The sequence below is a fragment of the Eulemur rufifrons genome, chromosome 7 (assembly GCF_041146395.1).
Source record: "Eulemur rufifrons isolate Redbay chromosome 7, OSU_ERuf_1, whole genome shotgun sequence".
Taxonomy (NCBI): Eukaryota; Metazoa; Chordata; class Mammalia; order Primates; family Lemuridae; genus Eulemur; species Eulemur rufifrons.
This window is the reverse complement of record NC_090989.1, coordinates 131,560,490-131,574,585: the sequence shown is the minus strand read 5'-3', so window position 1 is coordinate 131,574,585 and position 14,096 is coordinate 131,560,490.

Sequence of the window (14,096 nt, the reverse complement as noted above, 5' to 3'; positions counted from 1 at the left end):
TATATGGGGGGGGGTTATTTGTGTATGTTATCATTATGGTTTTTGTGTGTGGTTTAACAGGAAGTCTTTCAATCTGTTGTTTGGGAAGGGTGAGTCTTCATGAAACACAAATGCATTTTCCTTCCCCTAGGGAAGGGTCAGAGGTGGGCTGCTTGGGAGAACAGGCACTGTGGCTCTCAGAACTAGGTCCTTGGGTAAGAGTAAGTGTATTCTGAGAGATCTAGAGCCTATCTCTTCTTGCCTGCTTGAGTTATGTTCATTCTGTTCTCTCCTCTCTTTTATGTACCGTAATTGCTCCTTCTCTACTGAATAACTCCTATCATTATGGAAACATTTTCTTTAAGAATTTCCTCTAGGCCCAAATTCCTCTCCAATCACCTTCCTGTTATTCTACCCCTATTCAAGGGCAAGCACGTGAACTGTCTCCTCTTCCTTTACATCCGTTCATTCTTCAACCCACATTAATCTGACTTCACTCTCACCTCTCTTCAGGAGTTCCGTTTGTCAAGGGTGCCAGTCACTTCACAGAGCAAACCCAGTAGCCAGTTCTCTGTTCTTGTATGTGATCTTAGTGGTGTCAAACACTACTGACCCTTCCTTTTTGGAACACTCACCTTAGTTTCTATTCATCATGTTCTCTTGGTTTTTTCCTATCTCGCTCTGGCATCTCCCTCTCAATATCATTAGATGACTCCTCTTTCTCAACCAAATCTAAACTTTGGACTTACTCTTGTTTTGGTTTTAACTGAACATTTTTTTTTTTCTCTCTCCTAGTATTTCTTGGTCAGGGTACCATGGCCATTTGGGGCAGGGCAATTCTTTGTTAAGTGGGATGTTCTTTGCATTGAAGGTCTTTTAACATCCCTGGTCTCCAGGCAATTAAATTCCATCTAGTCATTAGGGTTTTCGTCAGTTCCCCTTTCAGCAAACCCTGGGAGGAGGAATTTGTGTAAAGGGCTTATTAAGGAGAAGCTCCTAGAAGAATTGGAAAGGGTGTGGGGGAAGTAGGGCAGGATAAAAGACACCAAGAAAGAGTAATATTTTAGAGCTTGTCCTGGCTTGAGACAGGAGCTAGGCTTTTGTATTCCCACTTCTGTCAGTCATTGGTTAAGGACTGCCGTGTGTGTGTGTGTGTGTGTGTGTGTGTGTCTGTGTGTGTGTGTGTGTGTGTGTGTCTGTCTGTCTGTGTGGTGGGGGCAGGAGCATTTAGGGTGAGTGAGTGAGATGTGAACTTGCAAGCACTTTCAGCTCTCCATGCTTGCAGCCAAAGTAGTCCAGTAGCTCAACAGAAATAACTGAACAAAGTTGCAGGTACAGCCCTTAAAAACAAAGCAGGCTGCGCACAGTGGCTCACACGTGTAATCCCAGCACTTTGGGAGGCTGAGGAGGGAGAATCAGTTGAGCCCAGGAGTTTGAGACCAGCCTGGGTAACATCATGAGACTCCATGTCTACAAAAAAGAAATAGAAAAATCATCCAGGTGTAGTGGCACATGCCTGTAGTCTGAGCTATTCAGGAGGCTGAGGCAGGAGGATTGCTTGAGTCCAGAAGTTCAAGGTTGCAGTGAGCTATAATTATGCTATCACATTCCAGCCTGAATAAAAAAGTGAGACCCTGTTTCAGAAAGAAAAAAAAAAAAAAAGGTACCCAGAAGTGGGGGCATGGACACCCAAAACTAGTAGGGAGGATTTCAGGGGACCTGGCTGGAGCACAGACAGTGTCTGTTACAAGTATCTGTAATGGGAACATGGTTGGAACAGGTGGGTAAAGGCTGTGTATAAGGAGGAGAGGAGAGAGTGGGTCTGACTGATCAGACCCCTGCATCCCATTCATGAGAGTGGTCCCTTGCAGATCTGTTTTCTGGAATGTCCTCAGTTGGGTGGTTAGGAGAAGGCAACTATAGGAGTTACCGTGTGAGTTCATAGGAGCCATATTGGCACAGAGCCCTGCTTCCAGCCTCTCGGTCCAGGAATTACTTTCTGGCATTAGCCGTCCCTTGCTTGTGCTCAGAGCCCTGGCCTAAAATGCCCTTCACTGCGTGTGTCCCGTCTCCTCCCAGCAACACAACAGGACTCTCATGAACATAACAAGACACCTTGTGCAGTGGAGTGTTCTCCCCCTACCAGCAATGAACAGGAATTCTGTTTTGCTGTGTCCTTTGGATTGAGGTTTTATAACTTAAACAATTACAAATTAGAAAATTTTAAAATAGCAGAACTTCTCCTGTTTTAGGAAACTCTTGAATTAAAGATAATACTTGTAAGTTTTAAAAGAGCATTACATAAAGGGTGTGCATATCAGTATATATATATATATCAGTATACTTCAAGCAGAAAATAGAGGAAAACAGATGCTCACTTGTGTGGAAATATTAAAAAGTACAGAGGAGAATATTAACTTCAGTTCTAACATACAAAGGCAACTGATTTAACATTTTAATTCTTTTTAATATTTTACTATTTTTCCATGTATATTTTTCATATAATACTTTCCCACACAATGTTATAATAGAAGCATGTGGTTTTAAAGTATGTCTAAAATTTCTTTGATACTCCTTTCTTCTAGAAACGGCTCTTAATTTATCTCCTCTTTAGTGGGAGATAGGCTTAGTGATTCACTTCTAATAAATAGACTATAGCAGAAGTAATAATGTGTGACTTTGGGGACTAGGTCATGAAAAGCGATTTCTTCTTGTTTTCCCTTAGAACACTTGCTCTGGGGAAGCCAGTTGACATGTTGTAAGGATGCTCACGCAGCCCTATGGAGAGATCCATGTAATGACCTCTGCCAACAGCGTCCACCAGGGGCTCTGTCCAATGGCCAGACATGTGAGTCATTTTGGAAGCAGATCCTGTAGCCTCAGGCAAGCCTTTAGATGACAGCAATCCTGGCCAACATATTGACTGCAACCTCATGAGAAGCCCTGAAATTACCCAGGTAAACTGCTCTCAAATTTCTGTTCCACAGAAACTATGAGATAAAAAATGTCTGCTGTAGCCGGGCATAGTGGCTCACAGCTGTAATCCTAGCACTCTGGAAGGCTGAGGTGGGAGGATTGCTTGAGCCCAGAGTTCGAGACCAGCATGAGTCAAAAAGCAAGACCCCATCTCTACAAAAAATGGAAAAATTAGCCAGGTGAGTTGGTGCACATCTGTAGTCCCAGCTACTTGGGAAGCTCAGGAAGGAGGATCACTTGCGCCCAGGAGTCTGAGGTTGCAGTGAGCTATGACGACGCTACTGCACTCCAGCCTAGACAACAGAGTGAGACGCTGTCTCAACAACAGCAACAAGAAGTCTGTTGTTTTGGGATAATATTTAATATAGGAATAGATAACTAATATGAAGCTCTTGATATATTCATGTTGCCTTTTAAAAGATTATACAAATTTATTCACTCATCAAAAATAGATAAGAATGGCTGTTTCACTATGCCCTTTTCAACTGAATTTTTATGACTAAAGGAAAGAATCTTTGCTAATGTAGAAATAAATTATTATGTCCTAGATTCTTTCATTCTGCTTTGATTAAAATTAGAGTTGAAATAATTTCACTGTCACTTAATAAAAACTCTAAGTAAAGGAACCATTAACACAAGGACTTTAGAAGATGCAAAGCATGATTTAGTTATTGGCCTTTATTGAGAGAGGATAAGAAAGGGTAGAAAATATGTATATCATTTATCATAATATTTGTTAATTTTATTCTTTATCTTATCATAAAGTTGAGTTTCTGTCTAAAATATGTTTACTAAGAATGGAAAATGTTTTCTGTAATCTTTATAATTTTTCTTTAGTAGATCCAAGGACCATTGATCTGAAACCTTAAGACTGTTAATGTTTCTTATAGATAATCATATCTGCTAGAATTTTTTGGTAGAGAACAGTATCTTTTATTTAAAGTTGTTTATTTTTTAAAGAAGGTGGCTCTTCTCCTGAATCCTGTGATAATTAACTATTAACTGGCCATGGCCTCACAAATCTGGTTATAATCATCTCAAGCCATTTTCAAAAGTCTTGAAGCAGGGAAATATTTGTAAGCTTTTCCAGCTTACGTAAGTCATACAAGTAAAAATAATCCTTGTAATATTATAATAGAATCAGCTCTTAAACAAAAAATGAAGCCTCAACTTCCTATCTATACTCTTTTGATAAATTAAAAATAGGGAGGAGGAGTTCTTACATCAAAACATGAAGAAGACCTTGAATAAAGTGTAACATTTGTAGTTTTCAAATAGTCTTATATGTGGGAATATGCACAATACAATCAACTACCTTGTTATTTCCGTTTTCAAAAGCTAGTTCATTTCTTTTCATCATTATTTTGAATTTGTTGAGTGCTTTACAGCTTTGAAGCTGCTTCTGTGAGTGAAATCGGAGCGAGCAATGTTGCCTGTTCAATCATAGAAGCCTGAAGCTGGCTATGATATTGTTGCACTTCCGGGATATGATTAGCTGCTGATTGAACGTGTGGCAGCATATGCCTGAAACAGCAAGAAACCCAGCATAGAAGGAAAAACACGGAACTGAAATGAAAAACACCTTATGATACTTATTAGCACTAACATTTTAATGTAAAACTCCTAAAAAACAATAGAATAATTTATATCCCTGAATTCTTGTGTAGTGTGTTTTTCTGGGAACTTCTGGAGAGGTCTTTTGTTTCTATTGATCTGTCTGGTTTTTGAGTACACTAATGAAATCTGCTATTTGACTCTCCATGCTATATGATTTTCTTTGTAAATGTACAAGTGGAAAGGTACTATCTCATGCAATTACATGTAATATCCATGAAAGCATTAAGTTAGCTGACTACCTTCTTATAATTTAAAAATATATTTTAAGTAAATATTTTAAAATATAAATATTTTTATTTAAATATATCTTGACTGCATCAATGCTGCATCTTAACTACATAGTTCAGGAAGATGGTATGTCACTCAGTTTTGTATTTGCTCACTTGAACAAGCCACTTCCAGTTGTTCTCAGAAAGAGGTATGCTTAAACAAACATACAAGCCAAGAAATAAATGCTAGCTTAAATAATAATTGGCAGTTTGACCATGTTCTGACATCATAACACAATGGATGTTATCTTGCTCAGAGACAGTTTATTTTTATGTGTATCAGTGACTCATGAAGACTTACAAGAAACTCTCAAATTTATGATAATTAGGAAAAATGTGATATTTTTCCTTTACCCTCAAGTCCTTTCAAACTTTGATTTTATAAATTTGCTTGGCCATGTTTCTTTCTGGTATCATAGAAGAATTTGATTTTATGAAGTAATGTATATTCCCTGTATTTGGCAGAAACGTGACTCCTTTTTAACAATGAGCGGAGAAAATCTTACAACCCCTTCTGAACGTGTCTTTCAGCACTCCATGCCATAGCGTCACTGCCATACTGTTCATTGCTTGGTGCAGAACTCAGTCTGGGTCTTTCCTCACAGTGTTGGCTTTGAACCATCAACCCTGCCTCCTACCTGTTGTCTGCACGTCTAGATCCTTCCTGTCTGCTGTGGGGCTTGGGCTGGAAGCCATCCCAGTTCTGCATGCAGCCCTTCCTGACATCTCCACTAATCCCTGATGGTGGACCTGCGTGTCTGGCACCCACTATTCTTCCTGGCTGGGTCCTCGGTGCTCTGGGCCCTCCCTAATCTAGGAGTGTGGATTGGATACCTGCAGATACTGTTCCTTCTATGCATGATGATTTAGAAAACAGAGTAAAAATTTGCTAGGCATTGCCACTTCTAATGAGTGTCCCTTTCACACAATTATGTTTTAAGATTACAGAAAAGGAGACAAAGCAGGTGTTAAAACATTAGCTAAAAGTACAGTGTATTCTTTCTGAAAAGATTTCCCTATCATTTTGGGTGGCTTTGGGAAAAGAAATAAAACAAACAGACCATCATTGGAACTATTTGTATTTCCTGTGGCAAGAGTTTACATTAGCTTTAATTCCAATTTTTTTTTTGTAATAAAACAAAACAAGGCAAGGCAAAACCAAACCAGACCAATTCAATATTTTTATGTATATGTGTTAGCTCCTAAACACTCCCCAACGCTAGTGTCAGGGATGCTAAGTAATCTCACTGGACCCTGTCTCTAGTACTGCCAGTTGGCTCCTCCACTTTATGCTCCATTATTTCCACAGGGTTTTTTAAAGAGTGCAAGTCTGATCATGATGCTGTTCTTGAAAATAAAGCAAATCTTCAATAACAAAAATGTCTTCTTTAAACTCACGGGAGATACCATGACTAGTCCAGTCCAAACTCCTCGTAGAGTCCAAACCCCTGTGCATGGTGCTCTCTCTTCCTCTGGTGATTGTTCTCCACCGGTCTGCTTTGTGACCTCCAGTTTCCCTCCACCACCCCTCTCCAACATCTTCCCTGTGAAATCCCCTTTCATCTCCCTCCCTAGAGTTGAATTGATCCTACTTGATGCCATGACTTTATATTGAATATAACACTACATCTCAACACTGGTTTACAGTTATTTATCCTTCTATTCCAGACTTTAAGCTCTGTGAGAGTAGAGTTTTTATTTCTTTTGAGACCACTGACTCTGGATGCTCTCGAAATGTGTGTGGAATCAATGAATGATGTTGAGCAGCAGTGAAAAGCCAGACCCAGCCATTGATTGGAAATATTAAGGCATGATATGGCCCTCAGACTCAGTGACACGAATTGTTTCATCTTTCCTTAAAGATATTAATTTCAGTCTGTGGAAGGTTGGACCAGGCCCAACTCTGGTGTGTGAAAGCAAATTTGACAGGGTCTCAATCATATTCCTTCACTCCAGCTGGCTAAAGGAATGCTAAGTCAATGCTTTTCTCTACACAACCAGTACATTTTTATTTGGTTTGTCATTTGTTAATCTCTGAATAACTTGTTATAGGTCAAGTGACAGAGTTGGGAGAGGGATTTCTTTGAGACAGGCTGGCCAGCTGCCCAGGCAGGCTCTCTCTTGAGTTCCATCATCCCAGAAGTGCTGCCTTATTCTAGGTCTGATCTTTTGCCTTCCACAACCCTGACATTTCATTCCGCACAGAAATGATCATGTAACAAGTCCACGAGACTGAGGTGTATTAATCAAGATTCTAGTCTATTAATTTACAATGAGAAATATAACTGGCAAGCAGATGAGAAGTTCCTATTAGTTAAATAGTGTGTTCTATCTAACTTCTTTGGGAAAACAGCTATGGGAAACCAGTGTTAAATCTTAAGTTGCTTAGCAGATCTAGATGAAGAGAAAGGGGCCAAGTGTCATTGAGCCGTGAGGTTGCATCTCCACTTTCCTCTTGGCCCCAGCTGACAAGCTTGCTGGATATTTGCACTCAGGGGCTGCAGTGGTCTTTCCCCTGCATGGAAGACCCACTAAAAAGTCCTTGTCTTTTGACTTCCCACTTGCAAGATCCCAATGTAGTCAGTCCCTGCTATTAACAGGATTTCTTCAGGCAAGATAAAATACAACTATCTATTTTAACACATCATTTCCATGTTATAATTATAATCCAGTAAGACTATTGTCACACTGCACATCCTGGACACCTTGATTGGGTTTGAGTATTTTCAAATCCCTGTAGCCCAACATTTTCTTGAACTAATTCCTACATTTAGCTAATCTCATCCATCATGTATTAGCTCTTACTATTTTCGTTCTTAGGAACTGGCAACATTATTTATAGGTTTTAGGGGCTCAGGGCTTTGCTTCTAATGTTGATAACAGAGTTTTTTGGCACTTGGCCCACTGCCACATTCCCTGTAAATACTACTAGATAATTATTACTTAAGCAGGGTCTTTCAGACCAGCAGTGCTATGCTATGCGTCATAAAATTAAATTTATGGGTTCTCACCAGCAGCTTAAAAATGAAAGAAAATGTTGGAATGCATGGCACATAGTAAGGTAAAGATTGTTTTATATGCATTCTATGTATTAGGTTGTGATGTAAAATGTTTTTTATTTCCGGGTCATACTTAAGAGAATTTATAAATCACTCCTTAGAACTCAGAGCTTCATCCTCTGCCTTAGAGAGCAAGATGTTCTTTGTATGTGAAACTGTTGGAAAACTTATTTACATAAAACCTTGGCCATGAAGAGTCCTGTTAGTGAGAGAACAGTATCCACTCTGGATCAGAAGGCTGCAGAAATGTCTTATCCTGGGGAAAGTGTGACAGGAGCAATGGGTAAAAAGAGGTGCAAAGCTCACTGCACTATGATCATGCCACTGCATGCTAGCCGGGTGACGGAATGAAACTCTGTCTCAAAAAAATAAAAAAAGAGGTGCAAAGCAGGCAAAGCCCAATGTGGGATGGTGGGATGAGAAGTCAGCTGGGAAAAGAGGTCATTGCCTCTCTGTTGCTCAATTCTTTCTTTTGCACCAGAGCTTGGGCTCCTGACTATCAGAGCAGAGCTGCACCGAATTTACCAAATTCCAGATGAGACAGGTCCATAGTGACCCTGGTCAGAGTCAGCCAGTCAGAATAAATGGATATAATTTCATATGAAATTCAAATTTTCTTAGGAAATTTTTTTCATAAGCATAAAAATGCAGCATATATTGAATACTCAAAGATAAGTGTTTGGCAAACTCTTAGAGGTACAAATACGTCTTAATTTCCTTTCTCTGGGGTCCAGCTTATTTCCTGCAGCTAATGTGCCTGTGGACAGGTGGTGCTGAGTATTTGAAAATGTCAGACTGCGTTATCTGTCCTTCCATTTATTCATCCATCTATCTCTCTGTCTATCCATCCATCTGTTCATCTGTCCATCTTCCCTTGTTGAGCACCTGTGTACTCTGTACAGTTTATCCTCACATTGTGTATTTCAGGAAGTCTCAGGTTGGAAGGGAATTTAAAAATTGTTTGATTCAGGATGAAGATGGCTGACGAAATGCAGGTCGTATGTGCCCTCTCCATGGAGAGGAACCAGAATAGTAAGCAGATACATTTTGAACAGATAGTCTAGGAGAGAACACTAGGATTCACCACAGAAGTGACAAAAAGCACCAAAAATAAGTAAGGAGAGGGTTCAAGGCAGCTTGCCCCACTGGGGACTGGCTGAGAGCTGGGAGAAGCTCCAACATATGGGGAAACAGTAAGAGAGCAGTCCTCAGGGCTTTACACTCTGAAAGAGGTTTTATAATCTTGGCTAAGGGAGAAAGAACCCCTTGACCCACATAGGCCTCTGGCCTAAAATAGGGAGCTGCCTAGAGATTGCACAGAGATGTTGCACAAAAAGGGAACCCAAAAGGAATCCCACAAGCATCTGACTCTAGAGCAACTGGTGCCATTTTGAGAGCCTAGATATCAAGGATCTATAAACACAGCTGCCACCACTGCACTGCTCCAAGGAGGGAGATGGGAGATTGGGCATCTCCATGCACATATAGGGAGGTCCCCACTGCCCTGCTGCAGGCTGCTGTTGAGACTCGGACACGAGTGGACTGCACTCCCCAGAACTTCTTGCCTATGCTGCTTGCCCCACCTACCTTGATCGCAGATCCTAGGTGCCCTTTTGAGAGTTTAATGTTGGATTGCCATATGCTGAAGGATGAAACTGGGCCCCTATTTCTCACCATATACACAACTCAACTCAAGATGGATTAGAGACTTGAATGTAAGACTGAAAATTTTTTAAATACTAGAAGAAAACTTAGCAAAAACTCTTCTGGACACTGATCTAGGCAAAGAATTCATGACTAAGACCTCAAAAACACAGGCAACAAAAACAGAAATAGACAAATGGGAGTTAAACTACAAAGTGTCTGTATAGAAAAAGAAATAATCAACAGAGTGAATAGACAACCAGTAGAATGTGAGAAAATATTTGCAAACTATACATCTGACAGAGTGATATCCAGAATTTACAAGGAACTTGAAAAACTCAACACCAAAAAACCCCAAATAACCCCACTAAAAAGTAGGCTAAGTACATGAACAGACATTCTTCAAAAGAAGACAAATGGCCAAAAACCATATGAAAATATGTTCAAAATCACTAATCATCAGAGAAATGCAAATTAAAACAACAATGAAAGATCATCTCACACCAATCAGAATGCCCATAATTAAAAAGACAAATAATAACAGATGTTGGTGAGGATTCGGAGACTAGTAAACTCTTATACGTTGTTAGTGGGAATGTAAATTAGTGCTATCTCTGTGGAAGACAGTATGGTGATTTATCAAAGAACTAAGAATAGAACTACCATAAAATCCAGGAATCTGACTCCTGGTTATCTACCCAAAGGAAAAGAAATAAATATGTTAAAAAGATGTTTGCATTCATGTTTATCACAGCACTATTAACAATAGCAAAGATATGAAATCAACCTAAGTGTGCATCAGCAGAGGATTGGATAAAGAAAATGTGGTATAAATACATAGTGGAATGCTATTCAGCCACAAAAAAGAATGAAATCATGTCTTTTGCAGCAATATGGATGGAATTGGAGGCCATTATCTTATGTGATATAAGTCATACACAGAAAGATAAATACTACATGTTCTCATTTATAAGTGGGAGCTAAATAATGTATGCACATGGAAACAGAGTGGAAAATTATGGACACTGGAGACTTGGAGGGGTGTGGAAGGTGAGGGGGGAGGATAATTGGAGGTTACTTGGTGGATACAAGGTATGTTGCTCCAGTGATGGATGCACTGGAGGCTCTGACTTCACTATAATGCAGTAATACATTAATGTAGGAAAATTATACTTCTACCCCATGAATATATACAAATAAAAAAAATTTAAAAAGTTATTTGATGTTATTCTTATCAGATGGATACATCTTCTCTATAGATCCCCTGGCAGGTGGTAATTCAGCTTTTTGCAATTATGAGAATATACTTCTCAAGTTCTTCCTTGTGTTAAAACTCGTTTACCTCTAGCTCCTCTCTGAAGCCTCTTGTCTTAGTCACATTGAGCCAAAGATACTGAAGAGCTTGCCCACTGCCTACTTATCCATTCTAGTTTCCTAGCCATTTCCTCAAATGGCTGGTTTCTCAGCCAATCCTAAACTAGTCTGAAGGCACATTATGATTTGCATTTTCATCAGATGGTGGGATCAAGACCATACCTGATGTCTGGTAGGTCTAAGGTGTTTTCTCATTCCAAACTATGCCATTCAAGCCCCTAGTCTGGTGCACAGTCCTTGTGCCTTTGCATTTCTCTGATTTTAGGTGGTCATTTCAGGATGCCTCTGGGTTTGGCATCCTGCTCTGAGTCTTATCTTAACTGGGGTCTTAAAAGCCTTCCATCCTTTTCCTGACTCTCTATTCCTAGCCATTGGATGGACAGGGTCTTATTCAACCTGGATGGTCTTCTCTCTGGTATTATTATGCCCAAATCTGCCAGCAGATGAAACCCATGAGAATTGATGCCATTTAAAATTGAGCCTGAGCTAATCATATACCCTTTGAGCTTTCTAATCTAGATTAGTGGCTTATTTCCTTGAGGCCAGTTCTAATGCCAGATAAGTTTCACAACTCTGGCACTCTCTTCTGGTTTCTCTGCCTAGTCTTGTCTTTAATGCTCCAGACTTCCTCTCAAGTGAAACTCTCCAAGTTATACATGTTTATCTCACTTCAGCATAATGGTCCTAATTCTATCCCATGGGGCCATGTATATGATACCTTCATTTATTTGAATATGGTTACTTTTTCAGCTATCTCTTGCTGCATAGCAAACCACCCCAACACTTAGTGGCTTAATACAATAACTCATTTACTAATGATTTTGTACATAACTCAGTAGGGAAAGCTCATTTTTGCTTCATGTGGCATTAGCTGGGATGGCTTATTAAATAAGGATCCACTTCCAAGTGACTCACTTACATGGGTTGGCAAGTTGGTGCTACCTATTGGCAGGGAGCTCAGCTTGGTTTGTGGGCTGGGTGCCTCAATTCTGCCACATGTGGGCCTGTCCTTGTAGCTGCTTGAGCTTCCTTCTAATACGGTGAATAGGTTCCAAGAAAGAGGAATTGGAATTTGCCAGTCTTCTTAAAAACTGGGCCTGGAACTGGCACAGTATCACTTTCCCTTCATTCTTTATTCAAAGTAGTCACAGATTCATCCCAGATTCAAGGGGTGGGACGTATAACCCCAGCTCTTGATGGAAGAAAGTGACAAAGATTTTGCACCATAGGCACATCTTATGCTATTATTCTTTCTTCACCCTTCCTTCTCACTCTGTCAGTCTTCTATAGGTTAAAAAGCCCTTGTTACTTTCCCACTACTTATATGACATCAATTCAAGTCTTATCAATATATAAACACCATTTACATTGTAAACAATAATTATGGTCATGCCAGGAATTGAGATGGGTGCTAGTGATGCTGAGATGACTAAGATATGGATCCTATCTTTAAGGAACTCATAGGTTAAAAGCATACTATTTTTCCTCCTCTGATCTAGTTCTAATCTTCCCCCTCCAAGCATCTCGCTAAAAACTTAATGAAATATTTTAAAAATGTAAGCTCATGGAGAATAAAACAAGACTTTCACCTTCTTCCTATTAAAGCTCATATATTTTTTGATGCAACCCAAGGTCATGTTACATTTCATTGTTGGTTGACACTAAGCTTGTTGCTGATTATGACCCTAAGGCTGCCTTTTCTAATGTCCTGCTTGTATGGCATAGTACCTCTATCTTGTACATAGAAAGCTAAATTTTAGACTTAATTTGGCTATTTTATAGTTGTCCTTGTAAAGTTTTACCATATTATATCTAAATTACTGCTCTAGCCTGTCCATATAATTTAGATCTTCATTTCTCATCCATCATACCAATGTTTGGCCATCATAAAGGAATGTGCTGTGTACCAGTCAGCCCTACTTTATTTTTTAGGTTCTTACTGACTTAAAAAAAGGAACAAATCGCAGCCATTTAAAGTAAAATATTTGATGAATTTTGGAAGAATTATGTATATACCTTTGAAACTGCCAACACAATAGAGACAACATTTCATCATCTTCTGAGGTTTCCTCATGCCCTTTCCTGTCACTCTTTCTCTCTATGCCCCAGGCAGCCATTCATTTCTTTCCTGTCAAGATAGGTTAGTTGCATTCTCTAGAATTTCATATAAATGGAATGACACAGTATGTACTCTTTTGTGTTTGGCTTCCTTCACTCAATATAATGATTCTGAGATTCATCCATGTTGTTGTTTCGTTGGCATGTTCCCTTTTATTGCGGGGTTATTGCTGAGTGGTATTCTGTTGTAGGGATATAACATATTTGGCTTACCCATTTCTGTGTGGGTAGACATGTGTTTCTAGTTTTTTGTTATTGTGAATAAAGCTTCCATGAATATTCATGTATAAGTCTTGGTATGGACATGTGTTTTCATTTCTCTTTGGTACCTGGACTACTTCTCCTTTTTTTGTTTTCCTTTTTAACCAGACTCTTCCTGCCTCAAATTAACATAAGTCTCACCATCCTTCAGTTTCTAAAACGTAACTTATGCCCTATTTTGAAAATAGCAGCAAAAGTTATCCACCTCCAACCTTCTGGTATATCTTGATATTCCTCAAAAATTTTCCATTTACAAGTTCTCTCAATTCTTGGAATATATTTCATCCATTTAGAGAATTCATTCTCTTTTAGCTAGCAGGCTTTGGGATAAATATTATTGAGTACTTAAAATATGTGTCAGACTAAGCACTTTATGTACATTAATTTCCTACTTATAATAATAACACAAGAGAGATACTATTTTTATTTTACTTTTTAACAGATGAAGAAACAGAAGCATAGAGAGATGAAGCAGCTTACCTAAATTCTGACAGCTGGGGAGCTAAATTTTGAAGCTACATGTTTCTTTTTGAAGTTGGAATCCAAACCATTTAACAATATGAGATAGAGGATGGTGATTATGATAAGAGAACTGGGCATGAAATATGGTGGGTATTTCTATGAAAGAAAGATTGCTCTGAGTAAGGAAAATCAGGAACTTCCTTGCCAAGGAGGTGATAGTGAAAGTAGGTTTTGAAAACTGGGATGAATCGGACATGGTGTAAAGTTCAAATGGCCAGGAAGCATGAACAAAGGTTCAGTGGTAGGATTGGGAGAGCCATTCAGCTGCCTTGTGCAA